Genomic DNA, 14,462 nt, shown 5'->3' with positions numbered 1-14,462 from the left:
TGACACGTGCTACAACATGGATGTAGCTTGAAGACATTATGTTAAGTGATGTTTATGCTAAGCTGGAACAAACAGACAAATATTGCATGATTCCACTTATATGAGGTACCTAAGAATAGTCAGATTCAGAGACAAAGTAGAATGGTGGTCTTCAGGGGCTCGGGGAGGGGAGACAGTGAGGAGTTAGCATTTAATGAGTACAGATTTTCAGTTTTGGAAGATGAAAATATCTGGAGACGGACAGTGGTGATGGCTGTACAACAATATAAATGCTGTATGTAGATGTCACAGAAATGTACATTTAAGAATGGTTGAAATGGAAAATTTTATGTAATGTATATTTTACCACAATAAAAGATAAAAATCTTGGGGCTTCCTTGGTGGCGCAGTGGCTGAGAGTCCGCCTGCCAATGCAGGGGACACGGGTTCGTGCCCCGGTCCGGGAAGATCCCACATGCCGCAGAGTGGCTGGGCCCGTGAGCCATGGCTGCTGAGCCTGTACATCCGGAGCCTGTGCTCCGCAACGGGAGAGGCCACAACAGTGAGAGGCCCGCATAACGCAAAAAAAAAAAAGATAAAAATCTGAAAACACTGTAACAAACACACTTCTTCTCATCGCAAGTCCCTTTAAATTCTGCTTGCGAAAGGATATTGCTGTTACTCTCCCACATGCTAGTCAAACATGCCATACTTTTCCATACTTCCATGTAATTGCATTTGCTAATGTTTATGCCCAGAATGCCCTCTCCCCCTGCAATCTGTTTGGTGAACTCCTGATTATTCTTAAAATATCTACTCAGCCTTCTCCACAGAGAAGCTTTGCAGGTCAACGCCCCCTTCCTGTATGCTCCCACGGAACTGCACCATCCACGTGGTTGCTTCAGCAATATATGAAGCACTATCACTCACCACTGACTGGCTGTGTATTTCCCCACTAGGCCATGCCCTCCTTGAGAACAAGAAAAATGACTTACACATATTTGTACCCAAGAATAAAGCACCAGGACACAGGAGGGTGATAAATGAATGTCAAATAAATTAATGAACACAGTGGTTAAATCAATTAAATAAATCAATTGACAGTGGTTATTCACAGAGCCTGAGAAAACATGACACTGTCCACAAAGGTATAATAAAATAATTCCCCCATAAATTAATTAATTGATTAACAACTTAAGTTATTAAAACCTAGATTCCATTCCATGGGCATAAGGACTTTAAAAAGATCTGACTTTAATTATTCCAAACTCCACAGCACACTGATAAGTACCTTATCTTTTGCTTGATCCACACTTCATTAAATGAAATAATTTAGAGCTTCCTTCACTGGTCAAGGCTATTCTCAATCATCTTATGGCACAGTTAGAGGTAAGAAATCAGGGGGATGGTCATGCACATGAACCTCTGCTCTCTGGGCTACCCAGCTTCCCTAAGTTCCAGCTCCTGTGTCTATGGAGCCAGAATCTGAAGGACAGGGCACCCAAGAGCCATGGCAGTCCCTGACATTGTTGTGTGGCTCAGTCACTTGTATTGTTCATTTCTATGAAACCTAAGAAATGCAAGACAAAGACCAAAGTTGGCACTGAATCCAAATTCTAGAATATGTGAGGCTTCTTGGGAATACTAGGTAGAGACATTTAGTTCCTATCTATCAAGCTCAAGCCCAGCATAACTTATTTCATCAACAGACGTATCACTGAAAGTTGGGTATAAATAAAATCTCCATAAACTGCACACTACTTAAAAGGAAGCAGAGGAGCTACTTTTTTTAAAAAGGAATATTCGGGGCCTCCCTGGTGGCGCAGTGGTTGAGAGTCTGCCTGCCGATGCAGGGGACACAGGTTCGTGCCCCAGTCCAGGAAGATCCCACATGCCGCGGAGCAACTGGGCCCGTGAGCCAAAATTACTGAGCCTGTGCCTCTGGAGCCTGTGCTCCACAACAAGAGAGGCCGCGATAGTGAGAGGCCCGCACACCGCGATGAAGAGTGGCCCCCGCTCTCCACAACTAGAGAAAGCCCTCGCACAGAAACGAAGACCCAACACAGCCAAAAATAAATAAATAAATAAAGCAAACTGTCAACTAGTAAAAATAAACACTATTATATATATATATAAATTTAAAAAAAGGAATATTCATTGTCATTGTAACATAAATGGAGAATTTAAGTATTTACCCAGCTCTGTAGACCAGGGGATCTAAAACTTGTTTTAAATTCCATTCGGGATTCCTGATAAAATGGCAAAATCCCAGACCCAGGCCTCAGAGATGCTCATTCAGCAGATCTGGGATAGGGCCATAAGTTGGCATTGTTTTTGTTTGTTTTGACATCTTTATTGGAGTATAACTGCTTTACAATGGTGTGTTAGGGCTTCCCTGGTGGCACAGTGGTTGAGAGTCCACCTGCCGATGCAGGGGACACGGGTTCGTGCCCCGGTCCAGGAGAATCCCACATGTCATGGAGTGGCTGGGCCTGTGAGACGTGGTCGCTGAGCCTGGGCATCCGGAGCCTGTGCTCCGCAACAAGAGAGGCCACAACAGTGAGAGGCCCGCGTACCGCAAAAAAAAAAAAAAAAAAAAAAACAACGGTGTGTTAGTTTCTGCTTTATAACAAAGTGAATCAGCTATACATATACATATATCCCCATATCTCCTCCCTCTTGCATCTCCCTCCTACCCTCCCTATCCCACCGCTCTAGGTGGACACAAAGCACTGAGCTGATCTCCCTGTGCTATGCGGCCGCTTCCCACTAGCTATCTATTTTACATTTCGTAGTACATATAAGTCCATGCCTCTCTCTCACTTCATCCCAGCTTACCCTTCCCCCCTCCCTGTGTCCTCAAGTCCATTCTCAATGCCTGCATCTTTATTCCTGTCCTGCCCCTAGGTTCTTCAGAACCTTTTTTTTTTTAGATTCCATATATATGTGTTAGCATACGGTATTTGTTTTTCTCTTTCTGACTTCACTCTGTATGACAGACTCTAGGTTCATCCACCTCACTACAAATAACTCAATTTCATTTCTTTTCACAGCTGAGTAATATTCCATTGTATATATGTGCCACATCTTCTTTATCCATTCATCTGTCGATGGACACTTGGGTTGCTTCCATGTCCTGGCTATTGTAAATAGAGCTGCAATGAACATTGTGGTACATGACTCTTTTTGAATTATAGTTTTCTCAGGGTATATGCCCAGTAGTGGGATTGCTGGGTCATATGGTAGTTCTATTTTTAGCTTTTTGAGGAACCTCCATACTGTTCTCCATAGTGGCTGTATCAATTTACATTCCCACCAACAGTGCAAGAGGGTTCCCTTTCCTCCACACCCTCTCCAGCATTTATTGTTTGTAGATTTTTTTGATGATGGCCATTCTGACTGGTATGAGGTAGTTTTATTTATACCCAACCCTCATTGTAGTTTTGATTTGCATTTATCTAATGATTAGTGATGTTGAGCATTCTGTCATGTGTTTGTTGGCAATCTGTATATCTTCTTTGGAGAAATGTCTATTTAGGTTTTCTGCCCATTTTTGGATTGGCTTGTTTGTTTTTTTGATACTGAGCTGCATGAGCTGCTTGTAAATTTTGGAGATTAATCCTTTGTCAGTTGCTTCATTTGCAAATATTTTCTCCCATTCTGAGAGTTGCCTTTTCGTCTTATTTATGGTCTCCTTTGCTGTGCAAAAGCTTTTAAGTTTCATTAGGTTCCAGTTGTTTATTTATGTTTTTATTTCCATTTCTCTAGGAGGTGGGTTAAAAAGGATCTTGCTGTGATTTATGTCACAGAGTGTTCTGCCTATGTCTTCCTCTAAGTGTTTTATAGTGTCTGGCCTTACATTTAGGTCTTGAATCCATTTTTAGTTTATTTTTGTGTATGGTGTTAGGGAGTGTTCTAATTTCATTCTTTTACATGTAGCTGCCCAGTTTTCCCAGCACCACTTATTGAAGAGGCTGTCTTTTCTCCACTGTATATTCTTGCCTCCTTTACCGAAAATAAGGTGACCATAGGTATGTGGGTTAATCTCTAGGCTTTCTATCCAGTTCCATTGATCTATATTTCTGTTTTTGTGCCAGTACCATACTGTCTTGATTACTGTAGCTTTGTAGTATAGTCTGAAGTCCAGGAGCCTGATTCCTCCAGCTCCATTTTTCTTTCTCAAGATTGCTTTGGCTATTCGGGGTCATTTGTGTTTCCATACAAATTGTGAAATTTTTTGTTCTAGTTCTGTGATAAATGTCATTGGTAGTTTGATAGGGATTGCAATGAATCTGTAGATTGCTTTGCGTAGTAGAGTCACTTTCACAATGTTGATTCTTCTAATCCAACAACATGGTATATCTCTCCATCTGTCTGTATCATCTTTAATTTCTTTCATCAGTGTCTTATAGTTTTCTGCATACAGGTCTTTTGTCTCCTTAGGTAGGTTTATTCCTAGGCATTTTATTCTTTTTGTTGCAGTGGTAAATGGGAGTGTTTCCTTAATTTCTCTTTCAGATTTTTCATCATTAGTGTATAGGAATGCAAGAGATTTCTGTGCATTAATTTTGTCTCTTGCTACTTTAGCAAATTCATTGATTAGCTCTAGTAGTTTTCTGGTAGCACCTTTACAATTCTCTACATATAGTATCATGTCATCTGCAAACAATGACAGTTTTACTTCTCTTCCGATTTGGATTCCTTTTATTTCTTGTTCTTCTCTGATTGCTGTGGCTAAAACTTCCAGAACTATGTTGAATAACAGTGGTGAGAGCGGTATGCCACATCTTCTTTAACCATTCATCGATGGACACTGAGGTTGTTTCCATATCTCAGTTATTGTAAATAATGCTACTATGAATATAGGAATATATACATGATCTTGAATTCGTGTTTTCATTTTCTTCAGATAAATACCCAAAAGTATAATAGCTGGATCATATGGTAGTTCTATTTTTAGTGTTTTGAGGAACTGCCATACTGTTTTCCATAGTGACTGCACCAACTTACATTCCCATAAACATGAGGTTTACATGAGGGTTCCCTTTTCTCCACATCCTCCCCCTCACTTATTTCTTGTCTTTTTGATAACAGTCATTCTGACAGGTGTGAGGTGATATCTCATTGTGGTTTTGATTTGCATTTCCCTGATGATGTGATGTTGAGCATCTTTTCATGCGCCTATTGGCCATCTGTATGCCTTCTTTGGGAAAGTGTTTATTCAGGTCCTCTGCCCATTTTTAATTGGCTTGTTTGCTTTCTTGATATGGAGTTATATGAGTTTCTTAAATATAATTTGGATATCAACCCCTTATCAAATATATTGTTTGTAAGTATCTTCTCCCATTCAGTAGGTGAATTTTGTTGGTTTCCTTCCCTCTGCAAAAGCTTCTGAACTATTTCAATAAAAATTTAGAGGAATCGTTGTGCTTGAAATGTTTGGGACCACAGATGTTGATCAGATATTTCATCTTATGGATGAAGAAGTCACTACCCAAGGATGGTAAAAAAGTTCCCCAGGTTCATTGGAGGAAAACCCAAGCCTGGAACCCACATCTTCTGACTCTTAGTCCTATTCTCAACATCTGTTCCCTACAGCCCCAGCACCCCACCAGCCCAGAATCCTGGCTCCAGCAAATATAATTATTCATTCATTCCTCCTTTCATTCAGTACATGTGTAATGAGCTCTCTGATAAGCAGGCAACTCCATCTTATAACAGGAAGCAAGAAAAGGAGGAAGACCTTACTGGAAATTAACTTAATAGGATCTGGAATATTCTCAGACCACTCAGTGGAAAGCATACAATCTCCCCCCACCCCAAATTCTTTCCCATACTAATCGCACTGGCTGCCCTCATTTCCTTTGTTGCTTCCTGCCCTGTTCCACACCCAAGGACAATATCAACGAACTGGGAAGGGCACAGAATGCCAATGAGGTCAGAAAAACATGGCAAAGGGGCCCTCTGAACATAAGGAGGCCTTCAGGGCAGGAAATATCCAAGTTCATTGCTGTTTGGAACACTGAGAAGCGGGGAGAGAGGTTCATCCAAACACAGATGTTCTGTGGGAAGGAGGCATTTTCAGTGTGGAGAGACCGGCATGATGGTAGAGGGCAAATTAAACAGGCCCTTGGATGACGCAGCGGCAGACTCAAATGCAGGCAATTTCGGGCTGTGTACTCAAGGGAGCCTCTGAGTGGTGGTTGCTCCCTATAGAGAGGAGACGAGACAGGCCCTGGAATACAGCCATCACTTTTTCTGACTGAGAGCATGTTGACAGGTCACGGGGAGCTAAACAACAAACCAAATGATTAAGGGGCCCAAAGGGGTGATTTATAAAGGTAAGTGCCACTACTAATAATAATCCACTGCTTTCAGGTTGCTTTTCCCTCCGCTAGTTCTTGCAGCACATTAAAAACATGTATTAGAACCTTCTCCCTTTAAGTAAAAATAGAGGCATAGGTGGATGAAAAGCCAAAAATAAAACAAAACAAACCCTGACTGTGACCAATTCTATCCTTCTCCTCTAATATCTAACCCAGACCCTCCTCTAAACGGTTAACACGGTATCTCATGTAAGTAGAAAGATAAGGGACATTAAAATCATCTTGCAGAGGAAGAAAATAAAAGACACAACAATGCTTAAACAGTATAACTCATATCTACACACACACATACACACACACACCGCCCCCTAGAAGGAGTAAGTGCCTGCCAGTATTTAGTAGAGTCATGAATGAAGAATTTAAGGTTGCCTCAGACCAAAAATGGTATGAGACAAACAATGAATCCTTCTGTCTTTCTAAGGTTGATTTACCTCTCTTTAAAAGAAGGCAATCCATCATGTTTTGTGACTTCCCTGCATCCCTCACCATCCACCATGCACATCCCCACACTCACCTTATAGTTAAATGAAACAGTTCACATCAAGTATTACGAAGTCCCCTGAAGGAACCACACTGGGCAGTGCTGCTACTTCACATGAAGCATTTGCACTCTTAGCTCTGTGTCCTTGGCCACCTAACCTCTCTGGGTATTACTCTTCTCTTTTGCGAGATAAGGGTATTGGGTTAGATTGTATCTGAGAACCTTCCCAGCTCTAAATGTGATTCAAGGTAACACAAAGCTCACAGCCCTTGTAGGAAGAGTGTGATGGGCAGGCCCACTTGAAGAAGGAAGGGGAGAAGGTACAATAAAAAGGAATTCAGGGTGTTTGGCCAGGCCAGGCTGATCCCAGAAGCAGAGGTAGAGGATGGGAGGGAGAAAGGATGCAGACAGATGGGGGAGGGTTCTCAACTGGAAAATAAATTATTAAGAGTTTTGCATAGAAAGGAGGAGGGAGTTACATTCTCTAGGGTTTTGAAAACAGTGAAAAGCAGAGGGGCAGATGTTGAACATAATCTTGGCACCAGCACTGAGGATTCCAAAAGGAGAGAGACTGGAAATGGGAAACCTAGGAAAGACCAGGAACATATATCAAGTACTGGGTTGTAAGAATAAAGAAAATGTCCGGATGAGATCACTGTATGGACTGAGAACCAGGATAAGGAAATCATCTCTAAATCCCATGCCTGGGAAAAAGTAGCAATGCTCTCAACAATGACAGCACAGATGAGCACAGAAGATGTGTTATACATCAAAAAAGTCGACCTTGTACTGGAGAATCTGGGCATAGGAATTAGAGGGGAATTTAGAAGTTACGTAGGCATTCATATGGGACTCCCTTTCCTAGCCTCTCCCAAGTCTTTGATCCATTCAACCTTTCTCCCTTAGTTTAGATCCAGCAGCACAATGAGAAAGAAATGAGAAGACTTGGATAACCTGTGCTTGCACTCATCCATTAGGGTCATAAGAGTTTCCAGGTTTAAGCGGGGAAACAATGGGAAGACCACAGTGCACACCACAGAACAGATGGCTGCAACACACGTTCATGGTATGAGGTATAAAGAAAGTCATTCTTGGGAGACACTGAAGAAACTATTTGAGGAGGAGGAGAAAAACAATAAAATCAGACTTGGGAGGGCCCTTAGAAGTAACAGTGCTGTCCCTGTCAAGTGGTCCTTCAGTCTAAAGGAATTCTGGCCGCTGTGTTTGAAAAGTAGTTCCCTACTATGAACTGAAATGTACTCACAGAAGCTTCCACTTATGATTCTCTAAAGCAGTGCTTCTCAAGCTTTAAGGTCCATATGAATCATCTGAGGATCTTGTTAAGTTACAGATTCTGTGGGTCAGGGAGTGCGGGTGGGTTCAGAGGTGGGGGGTGGAGGAGGCAAGTCCTGCCTTTCTAACAAGGTCCCAGGTGTTGCTGACACTTTTGATCCATGGACCACACTTTGAGTAGCAAGGCTCTAGGGCCAGAGTATATAAGTCCAAAAGATACTTGGACATGCTAGCTGTTTGAGCTAATGACCTCTAGGGTTTTCTTCAGTGTTAATATTCCATGATTCCTACCAATTGTATACGCCAATATTCTGGGTTACATCAAAACTGAGACAGGGTGTTACTTATTGAGAGCTACCTTAAGATGGTCAAAAGTCAAACTCTAATATACAAATGATAAAAATAAAAAACATTATCCAGAGCACAAGATCCCAAACTGGAATGGAATCTGAAGAGTTACTGACTTGTTTCCTAGCATAATAACTTCCTACTGTCAGTAGGTGGCAATATTTCCTCGGGGTCTAAAGAATTGCAAAGTGGAATGAAGGTTCTCAACTGTGGCTATACACCGGGAACACCTGGGAAACTTAAGAAATCCTGGCATCTCGATCCCACCTCAGAAATTGGCTTAATTGGTCTGGAGTACAGACCAGGTGATTCTAATGTGCAGCTAAGGCTGTGGACCAGTAAAGTCAAGTGTAGCAGATACAGAGAAACAAAGAGTCCAGGAGGGGTAACAGGTAAATGCTGGTCATCACATCACCCCTAAGTCCCTGAGTCTCCCCCTCCCACATCAGGACTGATTCAGATGCACCACATAATCTCCACTCAGTCTCACCTTTCCTTTAAGCCCATCACCACTAGGTTATTCCAAGGCTGCACCAGATTTTACTTCCTCCAAATTCCTATGATGATACTGGATCAAAAGATGCTAGGATGGTTTATGGTAGGAAAAGCACTGTTATCGCTTGTTTTCTACAAGATTCAGTTTTAACCTCAGCAAAGTGTCCTACCCCGAAACTCATCCCCAGTACCAGCCTCAACTCCATGAGCTGGCAATACTTTTCTGTAAAGGGCAAGAGAGTAAATATTTTATGCTTTGAGGGCCATATGGTCTCTGTTCCAACTATTCAACTCTGCCACTGTAGCATAAAAGCAGCCATAGGCAATATATAAGTCAGTGGCTATAGGCAGTGGGCTGGATTTGATCCATAGCCATAGTTTGCCAATCCCTGCTTTACCCCACCAGAGTTTCTTCTGAATTTTCTGTCTCCTCCCTATGACATCATGTTCAGGTACCAAGCACAACCACTGAGACACCCACAGTACAGGAATGAGACCACTGCATGGAGAATGGAAAATATATGAGGGGGCCTTGGGAGGCAGATAAGATTTGAAACACGGACCTATTCTGACTATTCAAAAATGAGGACAAAAATAGGGAGAAGAAACCCCTTATACTAAGAACTGCAAAATCGCCCGATTTCTGACATGGGGCCTATTCCTGGGATTCTTTTCCCATGAAGCAACAATCTGTAATCTGAGGCTGATTTTCGTCACTTGCAATGGAAATCAAAAGTCAAACTTGTCAAGAAAAGACAATGAACTACCGGGAGTGAGATAGGACCAGACTAGGCAAGCAAATGAACTATGACATAAACCTCACACCTTAGGCAAAAATTAATTCAAAATAAATCACAAGTTTAAATGTGAACCTATAAAACTTTTAGAACAGAAGGAAATTTTCACGACCCAGGGTTACAGAGAATTCTTAGACATGACACCCAAAGCACGGTCAAAGAAAATTGATAAATTAAACTTCATCAAAATTTAAAACTTTTTCTCTGTGGAAGCCAATTTGAAGTGAGTAAAAAGACAAGCTAAAGACTGGGAGAAAAGATTTGCAAATTACACAGCTGATCAAAAATAAACCCAGAACATACAAAGGACTCTCAAAACTCAACAATAAAAAACCACCCAAGTACAAATTGGGCAAAGGACTTGGACAGCACTTCATCAGAGGCTCTATGGAAGGCAAACAATCTCATGAGAAGAAGCCAACGAGGTCTGGTAGTTGGTTCAGTGTTGCTGTGTGACAGGAAGAACTGGGACTGCAGCGAGACTCCTGCCTAGGAAACTAGGCTGGAAGATTATTTTTGCACATTGGAACCTCTGAAGTCTGCATCGTGAGTCTCAGGGCCTACTGAGACATGTCCAGACCTCATTACAGCTCCCTCAGACAACAGGATATTCCCCCGAGTCTGGAATAATGGCCTCCCATGAAAAGGTGTTCAACAGCCATTAGGCAAGTGCAAATTAAAACCACAATGGGATTCCACTGTGTACCCATTAGAATAGCTAAATTAGAAAATACTACAACCACCAAGCAGTGGTGAGGATGTAGAGCAACTGGACCCCTCGTACACTGCTGACGGGAATGTAAAATAGCACAACCGTTCTGGAAAACTGAAGTTTCCCATAAACATACACTTACCATATGCCCAACAATACCTCAGCTAGGTACCCACCCTAGAGAAAGAAAAACTTCTGTTCACACAAACACCTGTATATGAATGTTTAGCAGCTCCATGTATAATTGCCAAAATTAGAAACAACCAAATACCCTTCAAACAGGTGAATAGATAAACTGTGGTACATCTATATAATGAAATACTACTGAAAAATATAAGGAAAAACAGGTACTTCATGTGTGATGTAGTGTTGCTATAAAAAATTACAGGTAAATCAGTTGGAATGTAAAAAAAATTAATATATATAAAAGAATCAACTATGGATACGCACAAAACTTGAAAGTACTGCAAAGACATTAACGCTGAATGAAAGAAGCCAGTCTCAAAAGATTACATACTGTATGAGTCCAGTTATGTAACATTCTCAGAAAGGCAAAAGAACAGAGACACACAAAGACAGAGAACAAATCAGGGTAGTTGCCGGGGAGTAGGGGTGGAAGAGGGCATGACTGACCACAAAGGGATAGTGCAAAGGAGATCTTCGGGGTGATGGAATAGTGCCGTATCCTAATTGTGGTGGTGGTGACACAAATCTATACATAAACTAAAATTCATAAAACTACAGTTTAAAATCTATTTTACCCTGTTAATTTAAAACAATAAATTAAAATGTTTAGGGCTGGATGAAACATCAGGATGGGGGATGCATCCCTACCTCCTCCTCAGGAGTCCCCCACTCCTCCAGGGTTGGTACAGACTGAATGTGAGAAGCACTGTCCCCACCGAAGTGCAAACTAGACAATTCGGACCCTCTGCCTCCCAGGTCATGGGCAGGGGCTTCCAGCGGTGCCCTACAGTACCAGCTCATCCAGGAGAACCTCATATTGTCTAAGGAGATGAGGGAAGTCTTCCCAGCCACAGAGTTCCTTCCAGCCTATACACAGCCAGTAAAGGTGCTGCCTGAATCACTGCACTGGGGCAATGGACACCCTTAAGGTCATCCGCCTGCTATTTCCAAGCCTGCTCAACCATGGCAACTCAGCCCCTACGGGAGGCCATTATTCCAGACTAGGGGGGATATCCTATTGCCTTAGAGAGCTGTGACCAGGCCTGGATATGCCTCTTTAGGCCCTAGAATTCAAGATCAAATTACAACGTTCCCAGGGGCAGAAATCATTTTTCAGCCTCGTTTCCTAGGCAGGAATCGCACCCCAGTCTCAGGTGTACTGTCACAAAGCGACACTGAGCCTACCATCCTGTTGGTTTCTGAACACCTCTGCCTGTCTCTGAATCCACACTAAGCAAAGGCTAACAAACTTGCGACTCAGACAAAAAGACAAGCTGAATAATGAATGCATGCCCTGAGCACCCAATGGAGGGAAGGCCTGCAGGGGAGCAGCTGATGAAATCATCTGGCGACAGTCAGCTTGAGAGGAAGGGGGAATGCAGTGTGTTCCGTTCTTCTTCACGTCATCCCGATCTAAGGTCCTCTAGTCATGCTGCCGCCTCGCTGGGTTTGTTTCTCCTTCTCAGAGGATCAGACGTCTGTGCTTCACTCCCTGCACAGAGTCTTGAGTGGACATGGAAAATCTACATGGTTGGCAGCATCCCCCAGCTTCAGCCAGCCATTCTGGAACACGTGCTGCAGAATTCCCTTCCTGTTCTGCACACATGCTGCAAGTGGGAAAGGCACTGTCATAAGGAATGAATCAAGAAAGTCCTCAGTACAAGAGGAAAACAGGGAGCTGGTGGTCATTACTACTGACCTGAGAGCTAAGTTCATGCCCTTGGAATCAGCAAGGCTGAGCCGGTGTCTCCTATGTCCGAAGGCTGCTTCCTCTCTCCCACTCTATCATAATATTCCTGCTGCTAGGATACCACTCTAACTCACAGGATTTAGTCTTCTACACAATAGTCTTTGATAAATTTCAGAGCACTATCACATGTATTATCCTATTTAACCTTGGCCAGCACTCACCAACTTGGCCCTAATATCTTTTCTTCCTTTCTCCCCTTAAGTTATTTCAGCCACACATATCTTGCTCCTTAGTCAGAAAAAGTAAACACTCTCAATGGACTACCGTGGGGTGTTCTAAGGATCATGCTGTGGGGTGAGGGGACACAAAAAACTGCACCCTGCCACCATCCTAATCCTCCTGTAACACTATGTTAAAAGGTTCTGATCAAAAATTTTCTATAACAACTCACCGGCTAAACAAGAAACTCAAAATGGATATCCAGGGCTTCCCTGGTGGCGCAGTAGTTGAGAGCCGCCTGCCGATGCAGGGGACGCGGGTTCGTGCCCCGGTCCGGGAAGATCCCACATGCCGCGGAGCGGCTGGGCCCGTGAGTCGTGGCCGCTGAGCCTGCGCGTCCGGAGCCTGTGCTCCGCAGCGGGAGATGCCACAACAGTGAGAGGCCCGTGTACCGCAAAAAAAAAAAAAAAAAAAGGATATCCAACACTTTTTTTTTTTTTTTTTTTTTTTGGCGGTACGCGGGCCTCTCACCGTTGTGGCATCTCCCGCTGCGGAGCACAGGCTCCGGACGCGCAGGCTCAGCGGCCACGACTCACGGGCCCAGCCGCTCCGCGGCATGTGGGATCTTCCCGGACCGGGGCACGAACCCGCGTCCCCTGCATCGGCAGGCGGCTCTCAACTACTGCGCCACCAGGGAAGCCCTGGATATCCAACACTTTTTATCAACTGACCCAAAGTGGTCAGTTTTCTTTCTCCCACCAAGCTGCTCCCTAAAGCATGTGGTTTCTAAGCTTTATTCCTCAGAGCCCTGTGTCTGGCGAGAGAGCCTCCAAGACCCCCAGTGTAGAGCTGAGAAATCACACAGGCAGAAATGGGTGAGCACTCTCCACCTGCATCCGGCTTTATCCACAGAAGCTACAGTTCTCATGTTTAATATGTTGGAGTTTCACATAATATTCTGCTTAACAAAAGGGGTCTTGACTTTAAAAAAGAAAAATTTGAAAATCACTGACCTCTATGAAATACCATGCTGCAACAGTTTAACTGCACGGCACTTTATTCACTGTACATCCTGAAGATACTTGGATTTTATCATGTCTGCACTGTTACTCATGCAATTATTACCTTAAAACTCCTTGCTTGTTTCCTTCATCTATCCAAAGCATTCCCATAAGTTGTACTTCAAATATCACTTCATAAAAACCTCCCCTGACAATCATAAACTAAAGGAATTTCTTCCAAACTGCTATGGCAATTAGCACTCAGGGGACTGATTTTATAATAATGCTATATATAAAACCTATCTAATACTCTTAACTTAGAACATGGTTCTTTTCCATCTTCTCAACCAAAATGTAAGTTCTTTGAAAACAGGAGCTATATAGGTTCCGCTTTATATCCTCTTTAGCAACTATTATTGCATTTCCAGCCAAATATAAGGACTTGCTGTGACAATCACTCTGGCTGCTGTGTCAAGAATATTAGAAGGCAAGTGAGGAAGCAAGGAACTCGTAAAGGAGACTAACTGCCCAGTGAAGTGAGAAAGTGACAAGAAATAATACTACTACCCATACATAGAGGCAACTGGATCCCAGGCAGGAGGAATACCACCAATGGACAAGTTTTTGGCTAGTTGCCATTTAATTTTGGAGGAAGACAGTCTTCCAAATATGGCCATTGTTCTCCTTCGATTTATTTTTCCTTTTACAATACTTGGTTGTTTTAATGGCTATGATAAAGGAGAGTCATGGCATCATAAATTCTCAGAATTGTAGGTTAAAAGCCCCTTGGACACTTAGCCCAACACTTTGAAAAGTTACTTCAGTTTAGGAAACAGACTCAGCCTGTTTGAGTCTGTTGAGTTTTCCTAAGAGCT

General features: G+C 42.8%; 1 protein-coding gene across 6 annotated transcripts in view; it reads right to left on the bottom strand.

Moving 5' to 3' along the window:
* The window catches only part of LOC309799486 (uncharacterized protein C1orf226 homolog), a 315,687-nt gene that overhangs the window by 100,666 nt on the left and 200,559 nt on the right, over positions 1-14,462 (bottom strand). The window contains exon 1 of one of the 6 annotated variants that reach the window (XM_082612708.1): positions 8,978-9,284. The exons of the other annotated variants lie outside the window; for them this stretch is intronic. The gene's annotated coding sequence lies outside the window, so the exon portion shown is untranslated. Of the gene's footprint in view, positions 1-8,977; positions 9,285-14,462 lie in introns of those variants that run through there. 6 annotated transcript variants of the gene reach the window in all.

The sequence above is a fragment of the Mesoplodon mirus genome, assembly GCF_964341445.2.
Source record: "Mesoplodon mirus genome assembly, chromosome: 3".
In the NCBI taxonomy this organism is placed as follows: domain Eukaryota; kingdom Metazoa; phylum Chordata; class Mammalia; order Artiodactyla; family Ziphiidae; genus Mesoplodon; species Mesoplodon mirus.
Note: the sequence above shows the minus strand (reverse complement) of the source record. Positions and strands in the feature narration are given on the sequence as shown.